The following is a 22,894-nucleotide window of genomic DNA, read 5'->3' as shown; positions in this document are numbered from 1 at the left end:
ACAACATATTACAAATAGCAGATTCGTCATATGCAGCCGCTCTATGCCAGCTGTTACAAACGCTCATTTGAATTTTACTTTGGTTTTTAACATCAACATATTTAGACTTTAGGTTTCACAACAGTGCAGCAGTAAAACTGCTTACAATATTTATGGTTTTTCACATGGATTGGAAAGAAACATCTGATAACAGATATGGTTAAATGACCTATTAAATCAGCAGTGTTTAAACTAATTTTTGGTTAAGGAATCCTATAAATATATATAGTGCCATTCTGAGGAACGCCAACCCTCTCTAGTAGCGCATCTGAGATCAGATGCATTGTAAGGAACCCCAATCCTCTCTAAATGCGGGTCTGATATCAGATGCATTGTAAGGAACCCCAACCCTCTCTAATAGCGCGTCTGAGATCAGATGAATTGTATGGAACCCCAACTCTCTCTAATAGTGCGTCTGAGATCAGATGCATTTTAAGAAACCCCAACCCTCTGTAATAGTGCGTCTGAGATCAGATGAATTGTAAGATCCCCAACCCTCTCTAATAGCGTGTCTGAGATCAGATGCATTGTAAGGAACCCCAACCCTCTCTAATAGTGCGTCTGATATCAGATGCATTGTAAGGAACCCCAACCCTCTCTAATAGCGCGTCTGAGATCAGATGCATTGTAAGGAACCCCAACCCTCTCTAATAGCGTGTCTGAGATCAGATGCATTGTAAGGAACCCCAACCCTCTCTAATAGCGTGTCTGAGATCAGATGCATTGTAAATTCTTCTGTATTTGGTACAACTTTTAAATGACCTGAAAATTGCAGGGAACCCTTTAGAAATGCCCGGGGAACCCAATGGCTTCTAGGAACCACTGTTGAAAAACACTGCTATAGCAAGTGTAGGATGCAGTTGGACATCCCATTTATAAAAAACTGAATGGACCATTATGCAAAGAAAGCCAGAAATTCCTTTGACTCAAATTCCAATAATATGAAACTATCACAATGATGGTGAAATCGTGCTGTCTATCGTAGCAAATTCCATTGTCCCGATTATCTAGATTTTCAGAGCTTGGTAACCGGTTCCCTATATAATCCGATGAATCTGGTCCCCCAAAGACCGGTGGAAAAGTCAGGGAGACAGGAGAAGACATGGACAATACATCCTACAGTAATAAGCTTGGAGCAGCTACAGGATAAAATTCTTCTTAAATATATTCAAATATTCTATAAGTGTGTCTTTATTTTCAATGCTGCCCAATTGACATGTGCTTGACAGCTTGTCTAACAGTGACGCCTGCGCGGGACGTGGCAGGGGCGTCGGATACCATCCAGCATCCTTCAGCATTTCCCCCGTCTATTTATCGGCAACAACAACCCTCTGCTCACATTCATTCACCAGCAGAGTCGGCCGCGCTGCGGATCAAACCTTAAGCGGCCACCGTTTTTCTTTCTTTAAATGAAATATAGAAAGATGAAATAGGATTCTGGATAAATGGCATGCAAATGAGCATACCGTGTCACCTTTTGCCTGAAATCCATTTTTGCATGGAACCCTTATAAGATATGCTTGCTGTTAACACAGCTTTTATGCACAGCATGGGAATCAGAATAGCCAGAGAAACCATTCACAGACATGTTTCGACCTTAATGGGTATCATCAGTGTGAGGTTGGTTGTACTGCTGGCTTTGCCATTTTCAGGACTGTAGGGTTTACCATCACGTTTTACGTTATGGTGGGTGAAAAAGGCAACAAGAAACCTCCACCATACTGCATATAGCAAATAAAAAGATCACTTGTGAGCACTAGGACATGGGAATGTGCTCACAAGTGATCTTTTTAATTGCTATACATATACAGTATATACCTATTAGCAGGATGGCTGGCAAATTTTAGCCCGGGGGGGGGAGGGGCAGGTCCAACCAACTGGCCCATGACCCAGGCACCAAACACCAAACATAAATGCATGCTACATGCCCCCTACACACATGTACACACCATACATCACGCAAGCTCCGTACACATGCAAACGCACAATAAACAAACACAGCAGATATATGTGCATACATCAGATACACATAACACACAGCATAACAGACCAAATACACACATCACAGACACGCAGTAAGCATGAACAACACATGCACACACAGTGCATTGCTATACATATATGCAACACACTTTATTGCACTCAATGGCACTACATACATCAAACTATACACACACACACACAATATTGTATAGTAGAAAATTGCACTCAAAGTCCCTGAGGTAAATAGCTGTTTAATGAAGAAATATCTATATACAAATGTATTTATATATAATTATTATAATTGTATTTATTGTTACCATGGGATAATGCCATCTTCCGAGAGCAGGGCTGTTGCTAGGTGGCTGGGCAGCTTCCTCCATCCTGATTGGCTGCATCTCGGTAATGCAGCCAACCAGGAAGATTCAGGAGCCTGGGGATGGGGCCAAGGAGAGGAGGAAACAACATGGAGCGGAGAGCGGTGAGATGGGGGAGTGTGTGTGCGAGCGCATCGAGCGTGTTGCACCTTTGTGTCCAGTATTTTTGGAGAAGCCGCCTGGCAACTCTAAAACCCGTCCACATCTGTTCCCCGGAGTTCCGCCAAATCCGTCCCCCAACCAAAGTCCGACTGCGGACGGGGCACTAAAAACAAATCAGAGCGGATTAATCGGATCCGCCATTGGATACAATGCGGGCGGGTTATTAAGAATCCACACTCAGATTACACATTGAATCCAAAATCCGCACCACAGATTGTTAAAAATCTACCCTCTCCCTTGGAAAAGTCCAGAAAAGACTGATCGCCCTTTATTAAGGCTGACGGAACCGGCCGATCCGAGGCGGGTCCAAATACAACCCCCAGAACTGTGCCCATCTCTACTGAAAGCCACTGAAATGGTGAACATTGCTGCGAGGGTGCTGAGCTAGGAGATCTCCCAATGGATATATACAGGGGGGGAGTGGGGGCGCAGCCGTTTAAGGTCACAGAAGAAGGGGGCGTTTGGGGGTATTTAGCCCATTGCATGCAGAGCACCCTGCTGTGTTACTGCGGCGCTGAACACCTTACAGTAACAATATACAACAAACAAAAATATCACTTGTGAGCTTATTCATGTCTCAGACAGGTCAGTAACCCCGCCTTTCCCTGTTATCTCTTAGCATACAGTGCTTCCACTGCAGCAAGGGATTCTGGGTAATGACATGCAAACCTTTGCTTCAAATCCATGTTAACATGGACCCCTATAAGCTTATGCCTGCCGCATTACACAGCTTTTCAGCACAGCCTGGGTTACCGTTTTCAGCACACCCTGGGTTATCGTTTTCAGCACAGCCTGGGTTACCGAAGTGCTGAGCCTGTAACCCTACTCACAGACAGACTCCTCAATCTTTTGGGTCTCACCAGTAGGAGACTGGTTATACTGGTTTTGCAATTATATAATTTATGGTGGGTAAAAAGAAAAGTGCCAAAAAACGTACAGCAAATTAAAATATCACGTGTGAGCACATTCACGTCTTAGGCTGCTCTTCCACCCTGCCTTTCCCCATTATTTCTTAGCACCACGGCCGCCGATCGCAGCTGTAGTCTCTGCACACGCCGCCTTGCCGCCAGGCGCGCGTGCAGCAGGGAGGACGGGGAGGGACGCGCGTCTGCGAGGCAGGCGGCGCATGCAGCCGAGTCCCCCGGTCTGCAATGAGCTGCAGGGGGAAAGACAGGGGGAGTGATGGGGGCGCGGCCGTGACGGTCAGCCGACAGGTTCGTCCTCATTGGCTGAACCGCAGGGGGCGTGGCCTAGCGCTCCGTCGTGACTCCTACTCTCAATTTTCTTGAGGAGTTTCTGGCAGCGCAGCGCGGCGGCCCCCCTCGCAGCGGGCCCGGCCCCATTGTGGGGCGGCTCTTGTCCCTGCAGCGTCCGCCACAGCAGGCGCTGCAGTAGCCAGCGGGGACATGGCTGTAGGATACAGCGCTTCCATTGCAGCAAGGGATTCTGGGAATATACAATGTGCAGGTGCGTAGCAGCTTAAACATTAAAAATGCCCATGCGGGACCCGAATTGTTCTAATGTTTACCGGATACAAAATGAGTGTCTTAATGGAGGGCAACTAGGAAAGGGGACCAGTTAGGAAAAAAGGACCGGATAAGAGAGAGATTAACGGCAGCAAACCCCGCCCTGAATTGCAGGCTGCAATGTTTGCCGTCATTTCTAGGACACACTACAGTTTTATCGTCAACCATCAGCCTGGAACCTATGAACAATATCAGGGTCGTTATCAGCACCTTTCAAGTGACATTTAAACGAGCAGTTTATGGGGCAGAGTGTGGGCTGAGTTACAGACTGCGGATGTAACATTGATTAGAGCGAATAAGTAAAAGGTAGCAGCGCTTCCGGGAGAGTGGGGGGGGGGGGAGAGCGGGGGGGGGAAGGGCGGGGGTGGGAGAGCGGGGGAGAGCGGGGGGTGGGAGAGCGGGGGAGACCGGGGTGGGGGGGAGACCGGGGGGGAGAGCGGGGGGGGGGGGGGAGAGCGGGGGAGAGCAGGGGGGGGAGAGCGGGGGGGGAGAGCGGGGGAGAGCAGGGGGGGGGGAGAGCGGGGGGTGGGAGAGCGGGGGGTGGGAGAGCGGGGGGGGGGGGAGAGCGGGGGGGAGAGCGGGGGGGAGAGCGGGGGGGGGGGAGAGCGCGGGGGGGAGAGCGGGGGGGGGAGAGCGGGGGGGAGAGAGCGGGGGGGAGAGAGCGGGGGGGGGGGAGAGCGGGGGGGGGGGGAGAGCGGTGGGGGGGAGAGTGGGGGGGGGGGGAGCCGATTGGAAACCGAGAACTGCATTGTCTTCAACGTCGCTGGCTGTGAGTTCAGCTCGGTGCAAGTTATTTAGGACTGAAGTCTTCTTCAGCATGGGGAAGACTGCTTCCCAGTGCGCTGAATAAGGCTGCGCTTACAGTCACGGAGACGTCGCGTCTAAACAAATGTATTGAATCCGTCGCGTGCGCTTATAGCAAGAGCGACGCGACGGCTTGGTCGCGATCGCTGGAAGTCACTTCAATTTGATTTTTTTCGGCGACCGCAGCCCGACGTCAGTGTCGCCAGGACTGTAAGCGCGGCCTAAGGCCGAGTTCAGGGTGCGTGCTGCCATGCGCGCCTCCGCTGCACGCTCCTGCAGCCCAGCGATCTGTGTTCAGGGTTGCGGCGTGGCGGGGCGTGGCGGGGGGCATGGTCAACGTGTCCCGGAGCTGGTTCGCTGAACCAGCTCACGTGACGCGACTGCCGCCCCCAAAAAAACAATTTCAGTTGTAACGGCAACATGTAGCAGCGACAACGCTGTACTTTGCTGCCACAAGAAATTGCAACCTTGTCATTGTTCCGATCGTGCGCGCGCACGTAAGCGCGCGCACGTCGTGTAGTACGCACCCTGAACTCGGCCTAAGGCTGAGATTATAGTAGGCGCGCGACGGAGCGCGAGGCGTCGCTCGAGCGATCACTGCACTGAGATCAGATGTGGCGGACGCGTCACAAAGCTGCTTCGCCCTCATTGGCTGAACCGCTCACATGACGCGCCGATTGGGCAAAACGACAACATCATTTGTCTTTTCAAAAGTCTGGCTCGTGGTCGCTCGGCAGCGCTCGTGCGGTTGCGCACACTACGGGCGGCCTCATAGAGAAGAGGTCTGTTGTTCGCACCGCGCGCCCACTATAATCACGGCCTAAGGGGCAAAGCTGGTCCAGTTTCTAGAGCCCAAAAATAGCACTGGGCGTTTAAAAGACAAATAGCATATTGCTTTATATATGGGCAGCGCTGGGGCAGCGCTGGAGCAGCGCTGGAGCAGCTAGGATCGCTCCCGGAGTCACGCGCAGACAAAACGATGCATTATGCGGGGATATTTTAGGGATGCCAGCGTGCCAATGCAATCAGGGGCACTCGTGCCAACTGTAATAGTATGCTTACCCCATCAGCAAAGTATTACAGTCAGCAACGTCACTGTGTTTGATACAAACGCTGACACCGCGCCAAATGAAGACGTAAATGCAGCATGCCGCAGCCACAGGCTAACACGTAACAATGTGTCCTGTGTGTGCGCTGAGCCAGCCACAGAAATTAGGGGCAGGGCAGGGGGGGCTCAAATCCTGTCCTCAAGGCAACCCAACAGGTCAGGCTTTCAGAATCGCCCAGCTTCAGGACAGGTGGTTTCATCAATCCTGCTTCAGCACAGGTGGCTCAATCATAGACTGAGCCACTGATTCAGCCACCTGTGCTGAAGCAGGGCTATCTTTAAAAACCTGACCTATTGGGGTCTCTTGAGGACAGGAGTTGAGCGCCCCGAGGTTAGGGGATTCCGTACAGGGAAGGTGATTTAAGGTCGATCGCTAGCCGGGGCCCCCCAGAGCTTGGGAAAGAGGGTCCGGGCATGCCTTTTTCTCCCCGTGCTTTAATTGTGAAGTATCAAAGCAGCGAAGGAACGCTCCACAGAGCAGAGACCCGCAGCGAGAGCTTTCATCTGTCAGGTGGAAAATAATGCGCTCAGACACATTCGGGCAGCCGTTACCCTGCGCACATGGCATGTCAGACAGAAACCATCACATGCAAACTGCGTTCAGAGGAGCTGTGACATACGCATTAAAGCCCCCCCCCCCAAACTAAATGGGAGGTTAATCGAGGACAGCTCTGCTTTTTTAATGGCTCATGATCGTGCCGATGTACGAGACGTACGTCTCCGAGGACAGGAGTCCGTGAGGGTTGCACACACTAAAACAGGGACATTTTTTTGGGGTGGGGTTTAACGTGAGACTCCACTGAAGACCGAGAGACACTCATAAACCCAGTGACCCCCCCCCCCGGGGGAAATCAGGGAGAGTGGGCATATCCGCAGCGGCACTTTAATATATGCAGCCTGTGATTATCTGTATTGAAAACTAATTACCTAAGCCGCTGATCGATTGGATCTCCTGTGATCGATCAGCAAAGATCCTGCTGCCCAAGGTTCACTAAATGGTCGTCTTTTAGTTTCAATCCATCCTTCAGTCTCTCTGCAGCTACAATGTATTCTTATATTACTAAGGTAACATTATCTATTGTTACAGTTTGCAGCTCAAACTGCTGGGAATATTGGCAACAAATGATCACACACAGGAAAATGTTGCAAAGATCTTGCACCGCTGGGAAGTGGGCTAAAGCACGCTATAGACATCAATGGATGCTCAGTATATTAAAACACATTAAAATGGCATTAAAAGTTGAATTACTTTATCTAATACTACAGAACTCTTCTCTATGAGGCATTTTTTGACTAGATGGGAAGCTGAACCCCGTTGCCTTCAGCTGCGGGGACCCCCTGCCCCGCGATACTTGCCTCGGAAGATGATGCCGGCAGCCGCTCTGGCGGGCCACTGAAAAGGTTTTTTTAAAGGTCCCAATAGGAAATCGGAAAAGCAAAGAGTATTTCTAAGAAATGGGTGCACTCAGCCTCCAAATAAACAGGGAACTCAATGTGTCATTCACTGGAAAGGGAAGGTTTCCCATCCCCACTAGTACAATACATTTATTAACAAGAAAATAAGTACTGTTTAAAACCTAAATGAATTAGCGCTTCTTAGCAGATATGTCTGTGTTTAACATAATCTGTTAATGCTGCTGGTAATCCTGTGAGATGGCTATACATGGAGGTAATGGAAATAATATCCTTACATACAATCCAAGGTCTAAATCGCTAAATAAAAGTGAAAAGTGACACCTATAACACTACCTGTAAAAGACACTGACTGAGACTGACTGGCACTGAGATTGCTGCAGGGGAGCCTGGTTCAATTCCTGGTGTCGGCTCCTTGTGACCTTGGGCACGTCACTTTATCTCCCTGTGCCTCAGGCACCAAAAACATAGATTGTAAGCTCCACGGGGCAGGGACCTGTGCCAGCAAAATGTCCCTGTAAGGAGCTGCGTAAAACTAGCAGCGCTATACAAGAACATACTATTTTTTTTTAACCTAATCTATCTATATATATAAGTCTGAAAAAATGTTTGTGTGTGTATTTGTGCCCCACAGCTCATTGGCCTGCGGGGTGGGGTGATGTCACGGCCACGCCTACGCAGGCCGTGACAGTCACACCACACTCACACCGCGTGTGCCTCTGGACCGACCCGCACTCACCAGCACCCGCCGCCACCCGCCTCTCACCCCTGCACCGCACTCACCACCCCGCCGCACTCACCACCCCGCCGTACTCCGGCCCGACGCACTCACCACCCTGCCGCACTCCGGCCCGACGCACTCACCACCCTGCCGCACTCCGGCCCCGCCGCACTCACCACCCCGCCGCACTCACCACCCCGCCGCACTCACCACCCCGCCGCACTCCGGCCCGCCGCACTCACCACACTGCCGCACGCCGACACGCCGCCACACACCGCATTCACGTCGACGCCGCCTCTCACATCATGCCGCCGCCTTCCAACCGCCCACTCGGCTCTTCTCCACCGGAAGCGCCGGGAAGCCCAGTGAGGGGGGTGGGGCCGAAGGGGAAGAAGAAGCCAGCGGTGAGACCAGGCCGGGGTCATGCGAGTGGGTAGTAGCCCCCCCCCCAAATCAGCAGCTCCGAGCAGGGTGGGGTGTGAAGGGGGAAGAGTCAGGACAAATACAGCCCTCCCCCTTCCTCTGCGGGGGGCGGGGGGGACAGTCAAGAGAGAGGGGGGCAACACCAGACTGACTGCCACACACACACGAACTGACTGCCACACACACGAACTGACTGCCACACACACACGAACTGACTGCCACACACACACGAACTGACTGCCACACACACACGAACTGCCTGACACACACACTGACTGACTGACACACACACACACACACACACACACACACACACACACACACACACACTGACTGACGCACACATACACACTGACTGACGCACACATACACACTGACTGACGCACACACACTGACGTGCACACACACACTAACTCACACACACACTGATGCGCGCACACACACACTGACTGACGCGCACACACACACTGACTGGACGACGTGCACGTACACACTGACGCACACACACACACTGACTGACACGCACACACACACTGACTGACGCACACACACTGACGAGCACACACACTGACTGACACGCACACACACACATTGACTGAGGCGCACACACACACTGACTAACGCGCACTCACACTGCCCGACGCGCCCACACACACACTGCCTGCCGCACACACACTGCCTGACGCACGCACACACTGACTGACGCACACACACAAACACACACACACACACACTGCCGCACACACACTGCATGAAGCTGTAAAGGGGGGGGAATGGATTGATGTGAACGGGGGGAAAAACAGAGAGAGGGGAGACAGGGTAAGAGAGAGAGAGGTGGGAGGGGAGAGAGGGGGGGGAGAGAGGGGAGGGGAAAAACAGAGAGGGGGAGAGAGAGGGGGGGAAGGGAGAGAGAGGGGGGAAAGGGAGAGAGAGGGGGTTGGGGAGAGAGGGGGGGAGGGGAGAAAGAGAGGGGAGCGGGAACATTACATCTCGGGCAACGCCGGGTATATCAGCTAGTGTAATATATAACCGAAATGAAATAAAGTGATATATAAATGAAACTTAGTGCGTATATTGATTTATAGCGATATTCGACTCGTGGTTAGTCCCAATAGTAAGTCGCCACGTCATCGTTTGCCACTTCCTATTGGCCCCTGTGACGCAGGACTTTTAAACAGACATGAGATATGACGGGTGACATGGGACAGAAAGGTGGCCGGTCGTGTCAACTCCTTCCATACCGGAGTCCACCTTTCATCAAAAGGGACACGTAACCACCAGTGCGCAGATCCTAGTGACGGATAAAGATTACAGAGCCTCACGGTGATGGGTGACAGGTCACAGCAATGAGCACTAAAGGTCACTGGGGTCGCTCCACACAGCAGGGCAAATATATCAGTGTGTCTGTGTGTGAGCGTGTGTGGGTCTGTGTGCGTGTGCACGTCTGTGTGTAAGCATGTGTGGGTCTGTGTGCGTGTGCATGTCTGTGTATAATAACATTGTATATATCAGTGTGTCTGTGTGTGAGCGTGTGTGGGTCTGTGTGCGTGTGCATGTCTGTGTGTGAGCGTGTGTGGGTCTGTGTGCGTGTGCATGTCTGTGTGTGAGCGTGTGTGGGTCTGTGTGCGTGTGCATGTCTGTGTATAATAACATTGTATATATCAGTCTGTGTGTAAGCATGTGTGGGTCTGTGTGCGTGTGCATGTCTGTGTATAATAACATTGTATATATCAGTGTGTCTGTGTGTGTAAGCATGTGTGGGTCTGTGTGCGTGTGCATGTCTGTGTGTGAGCATGTGTGGGTCTGTGTGCGTGTGCATGTCTGTGTGTAAGCATGTGTGGGTCTGTGTGCGTGTGCATGTCTGTGTGTGAGCATGTGTGGGTCTGTGTGCGTGTGCATGTCTGTGTGTGAGCATGTGTGGGTCTGTGTGCGTGTGCATGTCTGTGTATAATAACATTGTATATATCAGTGTGTCTGTGTGTGAGCGTGTGTGGGTCTGTGTGCGTGTGCATGTCTGTGTGTGAGCATGTGTGGGTCTGTGTGCGTGTGCATGTCTGTGTGTGAGCATGTGTGGGTCTGTGTGCGTGTGCATGTCTGTGTATAATAACATTGTATATATCAGTGTGTCTGTGTGTGAGCATGTGTGGGTCTGTGTGCGTGTGCATGTCTGTGTATAATAACATTGTATATATCAGTGTGTCTGTGTGTAAGCGTGTGTGGGTCTGTGTGCGTGTGCATGTCTGTGTGTAATAACATTGTATATATCAGTCTGTGTGTAAGCATGTGTGGGTCTGTGTGCGTGTGCATGTCTGTGTATAATAACATTGTATATATCAGTGTGTCTGTGTGTGAGCGTGTGTGGGTCTGTGTGCGTGTGCATGTCTGTGTATAATAACATTGTATATATCAGTGTGTCTGTGTGTGAGCGTGTGTGGGTCTGTGTGCGTGTGCATGTCTGTGTGTGAGCATGTGTGGGTCTGTGTGCGTGTGCATGTCTGTGTGTGAGCGTGTGTGGGTCTGTGTGCGTGTGCATGTCTGTGTATAATAACATTGTATATATCAGTGTGTCTGTGTGTGTCTGTGTGCGTGTGCATGTCTGTGTATAATAACATTGTATATATCAGTCTGTGTGTAAGCATGTGTGGGTCTGTGTGCGTGTGCATGTCTGTGTATAATAACATTGTATATATCAGTGTGTCTGTGTGTGAGCATGTGTGGGTCTGTGTGCGTGTGCACGTCTGTGTATAATAACATTGTATATATCAGTGTGTCTGTGTGTGTCTGTGTGCGTGTGCATGTCTGTGTATAATAACATTGTATATATCAGTCTGTGTGTAAGCATGTGTGGGTCTGTGTGCGTGTGCATGTCTGTGTATAATAACATTGTATATATCAGTGTGTCTGTGTGTGAGCATGTGTGGGTCTGTGTGCGTGTGCATGTCTGTGTATAATAACATTGTATATATCAGTGTGTCTGTGTGTAAGCATGTGTGGGTCTGTGTGCGTGTGCATGTCTGTGTATAATAACATTGTATATATCAGTGTGTCTGTGTGTGAGCATGTGTGGGTCTGTGTGCGTGTGCATGTCTGTGTATAATAACATTGTATATATCAGTCTGTGTGTGAGCATGTGTGGGTCTGTGTGCGTGTGCATGTCTGTGTATAATAACATTGTATATATCAGTGTGTCTGTGTGTAAGCATGTGTGGGTCTGTGTGCGTGTGCATGTCTGTGTATAATAACATTGTATATATCAGTCTGTGTGTGAGCATGTGTGGGTCTGTGTGCGTGTGCACGTCTGTGTATAATAACATTGTATATATCAGTGTGTCTGTGTGTAAGCATGTGTGGGTCTGTGTGCGTGTGCATGTCTGTGTATAATAACATTGTATATATCAGTCTGTGTGTGAGCATGTGTGGGTCTGTGTGCGTGTGCACGTCTGTGTATAATAACATTGTATATATCAGTGTGTCTGTGTGTGAGCATGTGTGGGTCTGTGTGCGTGTGCATGTCTGTGTATAATAACATTGTATATATCAGTGTGTCTGTGTGTGAGCATGTGTGGGTCTGTGTGCGTGTGCATGTCTGTGTATAATAACATTGTATATATCAGTGTGTCTGTGTGTAAGCATGTGTGGGTCTGTGTGCGTGTGCATGTCTGTGTATAATAACATTGTATATATCAGTGTGTCTGTGTGTGAGCATGTGTGGGTCTGTATGCGTGTGCATGTCTGTGTATAATAACATTGTATATATCAGTCTGTGTGTAAGCATGTGTGGGTCTGTGTGCGTGTGCATGTCTGTGTATAATAACATTGTATATATCAGTGTGTCTGTGTGTGAGCATGTGTGGGTCTGTGTGCGTGTGCATGTCTGTGTATAATAACATTGTATATATCAGTGTGTCTGTGTGTAAGCATGTGTGGGTCTGTGTGCGTGTGCATGTCTGTGTATAATAACATTGTATATATCAGTGTGTCTGTGTGTGTAAGCATGTGTGGGTCTGTGTGCGTGTGCATGTCTGTGTATAATAACATTGTATATATCAGTCTGTGTGTAAGCATGTGTGGGTCTGTGTGCGTGTGCATGTCTGTGTATAATAACATTGTATATATCAGTGTGTCTGTGTGTGTCTGTGTGCGTGTGCATGTCTGTGTATAATAACATTGTATATATCAGTGTGTCTGTGTGTAAGCATGTGTGGGTCTGTGTGCGTGTGCATGTCTGTGTATAATAACATTGTATATATCAGTCTATGTGTAAGCATGTGTGGGTCTGTGTGCGTGTGCACGTCTGTGTATAATAACATTGTATATATCAGTGTGTCTGTGTGTAAGCATGTGTGGGTCTGTGTGCGTGTGCACGTCTGTGTATAATAACATTGTATATATCAGTGTGTCTGTGTGTAAGCATGTGTGGGTCTGTGTGCGTGTGCATGTCTGTGTATAATAACATTGTATATATCAGTCTGTGTGTAAGCATGTGTGGGTCTGTGTGCGTGTGCATGTCTGTGTATAATAACATTGTATATATCAGTGTGTCTGTGTGTGAGCATGTGTGGGTCTGTGTGCATGTGCATGTCTGTGTATAATAACATTGTATATATCAGTCTGTGTGCAAGCATGTGTGGGTCTGTGTGCGTGTGCATGTCTGTGTATAATAACATTGTATATATCAATCTGTGTGCAAGCATGTGTGGGTCTGTGTGCGTATGCATGTCTGTGTATAATAACATTGTATATATCAATCTGTGTGCAAGCATGTGTGGGTCTGTGTGCGTGTGCATGTCTGTGTATAATAACATTGTATATATCAATCTGTGTGCAAGCATGTGTGGGTCTGTGTGCGTGTGCATGTCTGTGTATAATAACATTGTATATATTAATCTGTGTGCAAGCATGTGTGGGTCTGTGTGCGTGTGCATGTCTGTGTATAATAACATTGTATATATCAATCTGTGTGCAAGCATGTGTGGGTCTGTGTGCGTGTGCATGTCTGTGTATAATAACATTGTATATATCAGTCTATGTGTAAGCATGTGTGGGTCTGTGTGCGTGTGCATGTCTGTGTATAATAACATTGTATATATCAGTGTGTCTGTGTGTAAGCATGTGTGGGTCTGTGTGCGTGTGCATGTCTGTGTATAATAACATTGTATATATCAGTGTGTCTGTGTGTGAGCATGTGTGGGTCTGTGTGCGTGTGCATGTCTGTGTATAATAACATTGTATATATCAGTGTGTCTGTGTGTAAGCATGTGTGGGTCTGTGTGCGTGTGCATGTCTGTGTATAATAACATTGTATATATCAGTGTGTCTGTGTGTGTAAGCATGTGTGGGTCTGTGTGCGTGTGCATGTCTGTGTATAATAACATTGTATATATCAGTCTGTGTGTAAGCATGTGTGGGTCTGTGTGCGTGTGCATGTCTGTGTATAATAACATTGTATATATCAGTGTGTCTGTGTGTGTCTGTGTGCGTGTGCATGTCTGTGTATAATAACATTGTATATATCAGTGTGTCTGTGTGTAAGCATGTGTGGGTCTGTGTGCGTGTGCATGTCTGTGTATAATAACATTGTATATATCAGTGTGTCTGTGTGTAAGCATGTGTGGGTCTGTGTGCGTGTGCATATCTGTGTATAATAACGTTGTATATATCAGTGTGTCTGTGTGTAAGCATGTGTGGGTCTGTGTGCGTGTGCATGTCTGTGTATAATAACATTGTATATATCAGTGTGTCTGTGTGTAAGCATGTGTGGGTATGTGTGCGTGTGCATGTCTGTGTATAATAACATTGTATATATCAGTGTGTCTGTGTGTAAGCATGTGTGGGTCTGTGTGCGTGTGCATGTCTGTGTATAATAACATTGTATATATCAGTGTGTCTGTGTGTAAGCATGTGTGGGTCTGTGTGCGTGTGCATGTCTGTGTATAATAACATTGTATATATCAGTGTGTCTGTGTGTAAGCATGTGTGGGTCTGTGTGCGTGTGCATGTCTATGTATAATAACATTGTATATATCAGTCTGTGTGTAAGCATGTGTGGGTCTGTGTGCGTGTGCATGTCTGTGTATAATAACATTGTATATATCAGTGTGTCTGTGTGTAAGCATGTGTGGGTCTGTGTGCGTGTGCATGTCTGTGTATAATAACATTGTATATATCAGTGTGTCTGTGTGTGTAAGCATGTGTGGGTCTGTGTGCGTGTGCATGTCTGTGTATAATAACATTGTATATATCAGTGTGTCTGTGTGTAAACATGTGTGGGTCTGTGTGCGTGTGCACGTCTGTGTATAATAACATTGTATATATCAGTGTGTCTGTGTGTAAGCATGTGTGGGTCTGTGTGCGTGTGCATGTCTGTGTATAATAACATTGTATATATCAGTGTGTCTGTGTGTAAGCATGTGTGGGTCTGTGTGCGTGTGCATGTCTGTGTATAATAACATTGTATATATCAGTGTGTCTGTGTGTAAGCATGTGTGGGTCTGTGTGCGTGTGCATGTCTATGTATAATAACATTGTATATATCAGTCTGTGTGTAAGCATGTGTGGGTCTGTGTGCTTGTGCATGTCTGTGTATAATAACATTGTATATATCAGTGTGTCTGTGTGTAAGCATGTGTGGGTCTGTGTGCATGTGCATGTCTGTGTATAATAACATTGTATATATCAGTGTGTCTGTGTGTGTAAGCATGTGTGGGTCTGTGTGCGTGTGCATGTCTGTGTATAATAACATTGTATATATCAGTGTGTCTGTGTGTAAACATGTGTGGGTCTGTGTGCGTGTGCACGTCTGTGTATAATAACATTGTATATATCAGTGTGTCTGTGTGTAAGCATGTGTGGGTCTGTGTGCGTGTGCATGTCTGTGTATAATAACATTGTATATATCAGTGGGTCTGTGTGTAGACTTTGGGGGCTATTCATTAAACAATCACACAGAAATTCATATGAACGATCACAGTTTAATGAAAGATTCCCCGTGTGTGTGCATCAGTGTGCGTATAAGTGTATATATGTATATGTGTGCCTGTGTGTATCCGTGTCTGTGTGTGTATCAGTGTGTATCAGTGTGTATACATTAGTGTGTCTGTACTGTATGTATGAGTGTGTGTCAGTAATAATTTGGGTGTGTAACTTGGAGACGGGCGAATATGCCAAAATTCAAGTTGCAAATGTCACAATGCGACATTCGTGTCAGTGTGTGACATTTGTGTCAGTGTGTGACATTCGTGTCAGTGTGTGACATTCGTGTCAGTGTGTGACATTTGTGTCAGTGTGTGACATTCGTGCCACGGTGTGACATTCGTGTCAGTGTGTGACATTCGTGTCAGTGTGTGACATTCATGTCAGTGTGCAACATTCGTGCCACGGTGTGACAATCGTGTCAGTCTGTGACATTTGTGCCACGGTATGACATTCGTGTCAGTGTGCGACATTCGTGCCACGGTGTGACATTCGTGTCAGTGTGCGACATTCGTGCAACGGTGTAACATTCGTGTCAGTGTGTGACATTCGTGTCAGTGTGTGACATTCGTGCCACGGCGTGACATTAGTGCCACTGTGTGACATTCGTGTCAGTGTGTGACATTCGTGTCAGTGTGTGCCATTCGTGTCAGTGTGTGACATTCGTGCCACGGTGTGACATTAGTGCCACTGTGTGACATTCGTGTCAGTGTGTGACATTCGTGTCAGTGTGTGACATTCGTGCCATGGTGTAACATTCGTGTCAGTGTGCGACATTCGTGTCAGTGTGTGACATTCGTGTCAGTGTGTGACATTTGTGCCACTGTGTGACATTCGTGTCAGTGTGTGACATTTGTGCCACTGTGTGACATTCGTGTCAGTGTGTGACATTTGTGCCACTGTGTGACATTCGTGTCAGTGTGTGACATTTGTGCCACTGTGTGACATTCGTGTCAGTGTGCAACATTCGTGTCAGTGTGCGACATTCGTGCCACGGTGCGACATTCGTGTCAGCGTGTGACATTCGTATAAGTGTGCGATATTCGTGTCATGGTGTGACATTTGTGTCAGTGTGCGACATTCGTGTCATTGTGCGGCATTCGTGTCAGTGTGCGACATTTGTGTCAGTGTGTGACATTCGTGCCACGGTGCGACATTCGTGCCACGGTGTGACATTCGTGTCAGTCTGTGACATTCGTGCCACGGTGTGAGACATTCGTGCCACGGTGTGACATTCGTGCAACGGTGTAACATTCGTGTCAGTGTGTGACATTCGTGTCAGTGTGTGACATTTGTGCCACTGTGTGACATTTGTGTCAGTGTGCGACATTCGTGCCACTATGTGACATTCGTGTCAGTGTGCGACATTCGTGTCAGTGTGTGACATTCGTGTCAGTGTGTGACATTTGTGTCAGTGTGCGACATTCGTGCCACGGTGTTACATTCATGCATGGTGTGTGACATTCGTGTCAGTGTGCGACATTCGTGCCACTGTGTGACATTCGTGTCAGTGTGTGACATTTGTGTCAGTGTGTGACATTCGTGTCAGTGTGCAACATTCGTGTCAGTGTGCAACATTTGTGCCACTGTGTGACATTCGTGTCAGTGGTGTGCGACATTCGTGTCAGCGTGTGACATTTGTGTCAGTGTGCGATATTCGTGTCAGTGTGCAACATTCGTGCCACGGTGTGACATTCATGCCATGGTGTGCGACATTCGTGTCAGCGTGTGACATTTGTGTCAGTGTGCGATATTCGTGTCAGTGTGTGACATTCGTGTCAGTGTGTGACATTTGTGTCAGTGTGCAACATTCGTGCCACGGTGTGACATTCGTGCCAGTGTGCAACATTCATGCCACGGTGTGACATTTGTGTCAGTGTGTGACATTCATGTCAGTCTGTGACATTCGTGCCACGGTGAGCGTCATTCGTGTCAGTGTGCGATATTCGTGTCATGGTGTGACATTTGTGTCAGTGTGTGACATTCGTGTCAGTGTGTGACATTTGTGTCAGTGTGTGACATTCGTGTCAGTGTGTGACATTCGTGTCAGTGTGTGACATTTGTGTCAGTGTGCGACATTCGTGTCAGTGTGTGACATTCGTGTCGGTGTGCGACATTCGTGCCACGGTGTGACATTTGTGTCAGTGTGCGACATTCGTGTCAGTGTGTGACATTCGTGTCAGTGTGTGACATTCGTGTCAGTGTGTGACATTCGTGTCAGTGTGTGACATTCGTGCCACGGTGTGACATTCTTGTTATGGTGTGACATTCTTGTCAGTGCGACATCCGTGTCACGGTGCAACATACGTGGGCGGGTTTTCACTGTAAAAAAAAAAATTCACGAATGATCCTCAAACCGCTGCTGTTTCCGCTTTGCCCCTCTCTCTGCAAATGTCATAACATTTCAGTGTGTGACATTCGTGTCAGTCTGTGACATTCGTGTCAGTCTGTGACATTCGTGTCAGTGTGCGACATTCGTGTCAGTCTGTGACATTCGTGCCACAGTGTGTGACATTCGTGTCAGTGTGTGACATTCGTGTCAGTGTGTGACATTCGTGTCAGTGTGTGACATTCATGTCAGTGTGTGACATTCGTGCCACGGTGTGACATTCATGTCAGTGTGTGACATTCGTGCCACGGTGTGACATTCGTGCCGCTGCTGTTTCCGCTTCGCCCCTCTCTCTGCAAATGTCATAACATCCAACTGTAAATGCGCAGATATTCGATTCATCCAGAGGTTACAGACCCTGAAATATGGGCAAGAGAAAGAAAGGGGGGGAGGAGATTTCTTGGAGAGAGAGATAGAGAGATAACGGGGAGAGAGAGGAGAGGGGGGAGAGAGAGAAAGAGAGTGGGGACAGATAAAGAGAAGTGAGTGGGGGGAGAGAGAGTGGGGGGAAGAGACAGAGGGGGCGAGAGGGGAAGAGACTGAGAGGGGGAGAGAGATGGGAGGAAAGAGATAAAGAGGAGAGAGAGGAGATGGAGGAGGAGGAATGGAAGAGAAATAAAAAGAGAGGGGGTAGATAGACAGAAGAGAGAGAGGAAAGTGAAAAAGTGAGAGAGGAGGAGAGAGATGAGCGTGAGAGGGCGGGAAGAGAGGAGAGAGAAGAACGAGAGAGAGCGCCAGATGTCTCTCCGCGTGGTGTTTGTAGATGGGTTGAGGGAATATATATAGCACTTGGGACTCTAGTGAAAGAGGGGGGTACAAGGATGTGACTATCAGCCCCAGCAGAGCACGTTCCCCCTGCCACACACACACACACACACACACACACACACACACACACACACACACACACACACACACCACACACACAACCTATGCAGCCTTTCCTCCGCCTGCCGTGTCACATAACACAAGGGCCTGTGTGACATCATAATGCGGCATGACATCACTGTACTGCTCATCCCTGACTGCATATAGTGAGACAGAATAACGGCGCCACGAATCTCCGCTCAGGGTCGTGCACAGCGGAGCGCAAACTCCTAACCCTATGCGTGGCCCGTGACATAAGCCAACATGTCACGACGTCATGGCGTCTGGCACTGCAGTGGCTTTCTGCTCGTCTCCTAAGGGAGATGGATTCTACTGTGCCGCGCCGAACGCTGCCCGACTCACCCCGGGCGTTGCGATTATGCGATCGCCCCAAGGAGCGGTCACGTCCGATGTGCCAAAGGGGCCTTGGCCCTCCGGAGCTTCGGCCCCTCTGGCCTTGGCGGGTTTCTACAATCTTTATCCAATGTCTTTTGCTGGTCAGACTTTCAGTCCTCAGATTTACCGGTAACTTGTGGGTTTTTGTCCCGTTTTGTAAAGTTAATTATGAAGCCGGGCGCTAGTCAAACAGATAAACAGGACTGGCTGAGACAGGGTTGAAGAGCCTAAATTCCGTGTTCCCGGAGAAAAGGAAAATGCAGGGTCCGTGAAAGTGAAAAACATCCTTATTTCTATCGGGCTTTGTTACTTTCAGTGGTCGCTGTGAAAATTCACCGTCTTGTAGTCCTCCACTTTTAGCTGTTTGGGGGGGGGGGGGGGGGGAAGCCCAAAGAAACAACGTCGATAAGTTGCCTCCGGACAGAAGTTTCCACAACAGAAATCAGGTAAAGATCGCAAACACAACCCGCAGAGTGCAGAGTGCAGAGTGCAGAGTGCAGAGTGCAGGGGGGTGCAGAGTGCAGGGTGCAGGGTGCAGGGTGCAGGGTGCAGGGTGCAGAGTGCAGGGTGCAGGGTGCAGGGTGCAGAGTGCAGGGTGCAGAGTGCTCGACTAACCATGCAGATTGCAGAGTGCAGAGTGCAGAGTGCTCGGCTAACCGTGCAGAGTGCAGAGTGCAGGGTGCAGAGTGCTCGGCTAACTGTGCAGAGTGCAGAGTGCAGAGTGCTCGGCTAACCGTGCAGAGTGCAGAGTGCAGGGTGCAGAGTGCTCGGCTAACCGTGCAGAGTGCAGAGTGCAGAGCGCAGGGTGCAGGGTGCAGAGTGCTCGGCCAACCGTGAGGAAGGAAGTACCTCTGAGGACTGAAACACAAACAGCATTATTTCACAGGACACACATTTGTGCCGTTTTCACTTTCCTCCCGACCGGTCATGTTTTCAGGATATCCCTGCTTCAGCACAGTTTGCTCAATCAGTGGCTCAGTCGAAAACTGGGCCACTGATTGAGCCGACTGTGCTGAAGCAGGGATATCCTGAAAACCTGACCTGTTGGGAGGGTCTTGAGGACTGAAGTTGAACCCGCCTGCTTTAACCGTTAAACTGCCACAATGATACACACACACACACACACACACGCACACACAGTGAGACACAGGGGAGACTGATCCCCTGCACTGAGGTCCGACGCGACGGAGAGTCGTGGCAGACGCGTCACAAGGCTTGTCCGCCCTCATTGGTTGAACCGCTCACGTGACACGGTGATCGCGCAAAAAGACAACATCATTTGTCGTTTCAAAAGTCTGCCACGCGGTCGCTCGGCAGCGCTCGTGCGGTTGCGCCCACTACGGGCGGCCTCATAGAGAAGAGGTCTGTTGTTCGCGCCGCGCGCGCCCACTATAATCACGGCCTAAGGGGCAAAGCTGGTCCAGTTTCTAGAGCCCAAAAATAGCACTGGGCGTTTAAAAGACAAATAGCATATTGCTTATATATAGGCAGCGTTGGAGCAGCTAGGATCGCTCCCGGAGTCACGCGCAGACAAAACGATGCATTATGCGGGGATATTTTAGGGATGCCAGCATGCCAATGCAATCAGGGGCACTCGTGCCAACTGTAATAGTATTCCCACAATCTCAGGAGAGGTTCTTCCCACAATCTCAGGAGAGGCTCTTCCCACAATGCTCAAGGAGAGGCTCTTCCCACAATCTCAGGAGAGGCTCTTCCCACAATCTCAGGAGAGCTCTTCCCACAATCTCAGGAGAGGCTCTTCCCACAATCTCAGGAGAGGCTCTTCCCACAATCTCAGGAGAGGCTCTTCCACAATCTCAGGAGAGGCTCTTCCCACAATCTCAGGAGAGGCTCTTCCCACAATCTCAGGAGAGGCTCTTCCCACAATCTCAGGAGAGACTCTTCCCACAATCTCAGGAGAGGCTCTTCCCACAATCTCAGGAGAGGCTCTTCCCACAATCTCAGGAGAGGCTCTTCCCACAATCTCAGGAGAGACTCTTCCCACAATCTCAGGAGAGGCTCTTCCACAATCTCAGGAGAGACTCTTCCCACAATCTCAGGAGAGGCTCTTCCCACAATCTCAGGAGAGGCTCTTCCACAATCTCAGGAGAGGCTCTTCCCACAATCTCAGGAGAGGCTCTTCCCACAATCTCAGGAGAGGCTCTTCCCACAATCTCAGGAGAGCCTCTTCCCACAATCTCAGGAGAGGCTCTTCCCACAATCTCAGGAGAGGCTCTTCCCACAATCTCAGGAGAGCCTCTTCCCACAATCTCAGGAGAGGCTCTTCCACAATCTCAGGAGAGGCTCTTCCCACAATCTCAGGAGAGGCTCTTCCCACAATCTCAGGAGAGACTCTTCCCACAATCTCAGGAGAGGCTCTTCCACAATCTCAGGAGAGGGCTCTTCCCACAATCTCAGGAGAGGCTCTTCCCACAATCTCAGGAGAGACTCTTCCACAATCTCAGGAGAGGCTCTTCCCACAATCTCAGGAGAGACTCTTCCCACAATCTCAGGAGAGGCTCTTCCCACAATCTCAGGAGAGGCTCTTCCCACAATCTCAGGAGAGGCTCTTCCCACAATCTCAGGAGAGACCTCTTCGAACAATCTCAGGAGAGGCTCTTCCCCCAATCTCAGGAGAGGCTCTTCCCATAATCTCAGGAGAGGTTCTTCCCATAATCTCAGGAGAGGCTCTTCCCACAATCTCAGGAGAGACTCTTCCCACAATCTCAGGAGAGGCTCTTCCCACAATCTCAGGAGAGACTCTTCCCACAATCTCAGGAGAGGCTCTTCCCACAATCTCAGGAGAGGCTCTTCCCACAATCTCAGGAGAGGCTCTTCCACAATCTCAGGAGAGGCTCTTCCCACAATCTCAGGAGAGACTCTTCGAACAATCTCAGGAGAGGCTCTTCCCCCAATCTCAGGAGAGGCTCTTCCCATAATCTCAGGAGAGGTTCTTCCCATAATCTCAGGAGAGGCTCTTCCACAATCTCAGGAGAGGCTTCCCACAATCTCAGGAGAGACTCTTCCCACAATCTCAGGAGAGGCTCTTCCCACAATCTCAGGAGAGACTCTTCCCACAATCTCAGGAGAGGCTCTTCCCACAATCTCAGGAGAGGCTCTTCCCACAATGTCAGGAGAGGCTCTTCCCACAATCTCAGGAGAGACTCTTCCCACAATCTCAGGAGAGGCTCTTCCCACAATCTCAGGAGAGGCTCTTCCCACAATCTCAGGAGAGGCTCTTCCCACAATCTCAGGAGAGGCTCTTCCCACAATCTCAGGAGAGGCTCTTCCCACAATCTCAGGAGAGGCTCTTCCCACAATCTCAGGAGAGACTCTTCCCACAATCTCAGGAGAGGCTCTTCCCACAATCTCAGGAGAGACTCTTCCTACAATCTCAGGAGAGGCTCTTCCCACAATCTCAGGAGAGGTGCTTCCCACAATCTCAGGAGAGGCTCTTCCCACAATCTCAGGAGAGGCTCTTCTACAATCTCAGGAGAGGCTCTTCCCACAATCTCAGGAGAGGCTCTTCCCACAATCTCAGGAGAGGCTCTTCCCACAATCTCAGGAGAGGCTCTTCCCACAATCTCAGGAGAGGCTCTTCCCACAATCTCAGGAGAGGCTCTTCCCACAATCTCAGGATGGAAGTCAGAAGCTCTCATCCAGTTTTATGATTGTCTGGTAATTAAAGATTCTTCTTTCCATGTCATAAACTCAGAG

The 22,894-nt window shown here is 49.3% G+C and overlaps 1 protein-coding gene across 1 annotated transcript in view; it reads right to left on the bottom strand.

The window, feature by feature from the left end:
• Positions 1-22,894, bottom strand: part of PAPPA (pappalysin 1) — a 203,974-nt gene that overhangs the window by 169,099 nt on the left and 11,981 nt on the right. The gene's annotated exons all lie outside the window — the stretch shown is intronic.

Source organism: Ascaphus truei, chromosome 21 (genome assembly GCF_040206685.1).
Source record: "Ascaphus truei isolate aAscTru1 chromosome 21, aAscTru1.hap1, whole genome shotgun sequence".
In the NCBI taxonomy this organism is placed as follows: domain Eukaryota; kingdom Metazoa; phylum Chordata; class Amphibia; order Anura; family Ascaphidae; genus Ascaphus; species Ascaphus truei.
The sequence above is the reverse complement of the archived record's forward strand: the minus strand, read 5'-3'. Positions and strand labels throughout refer to the sequence as shown.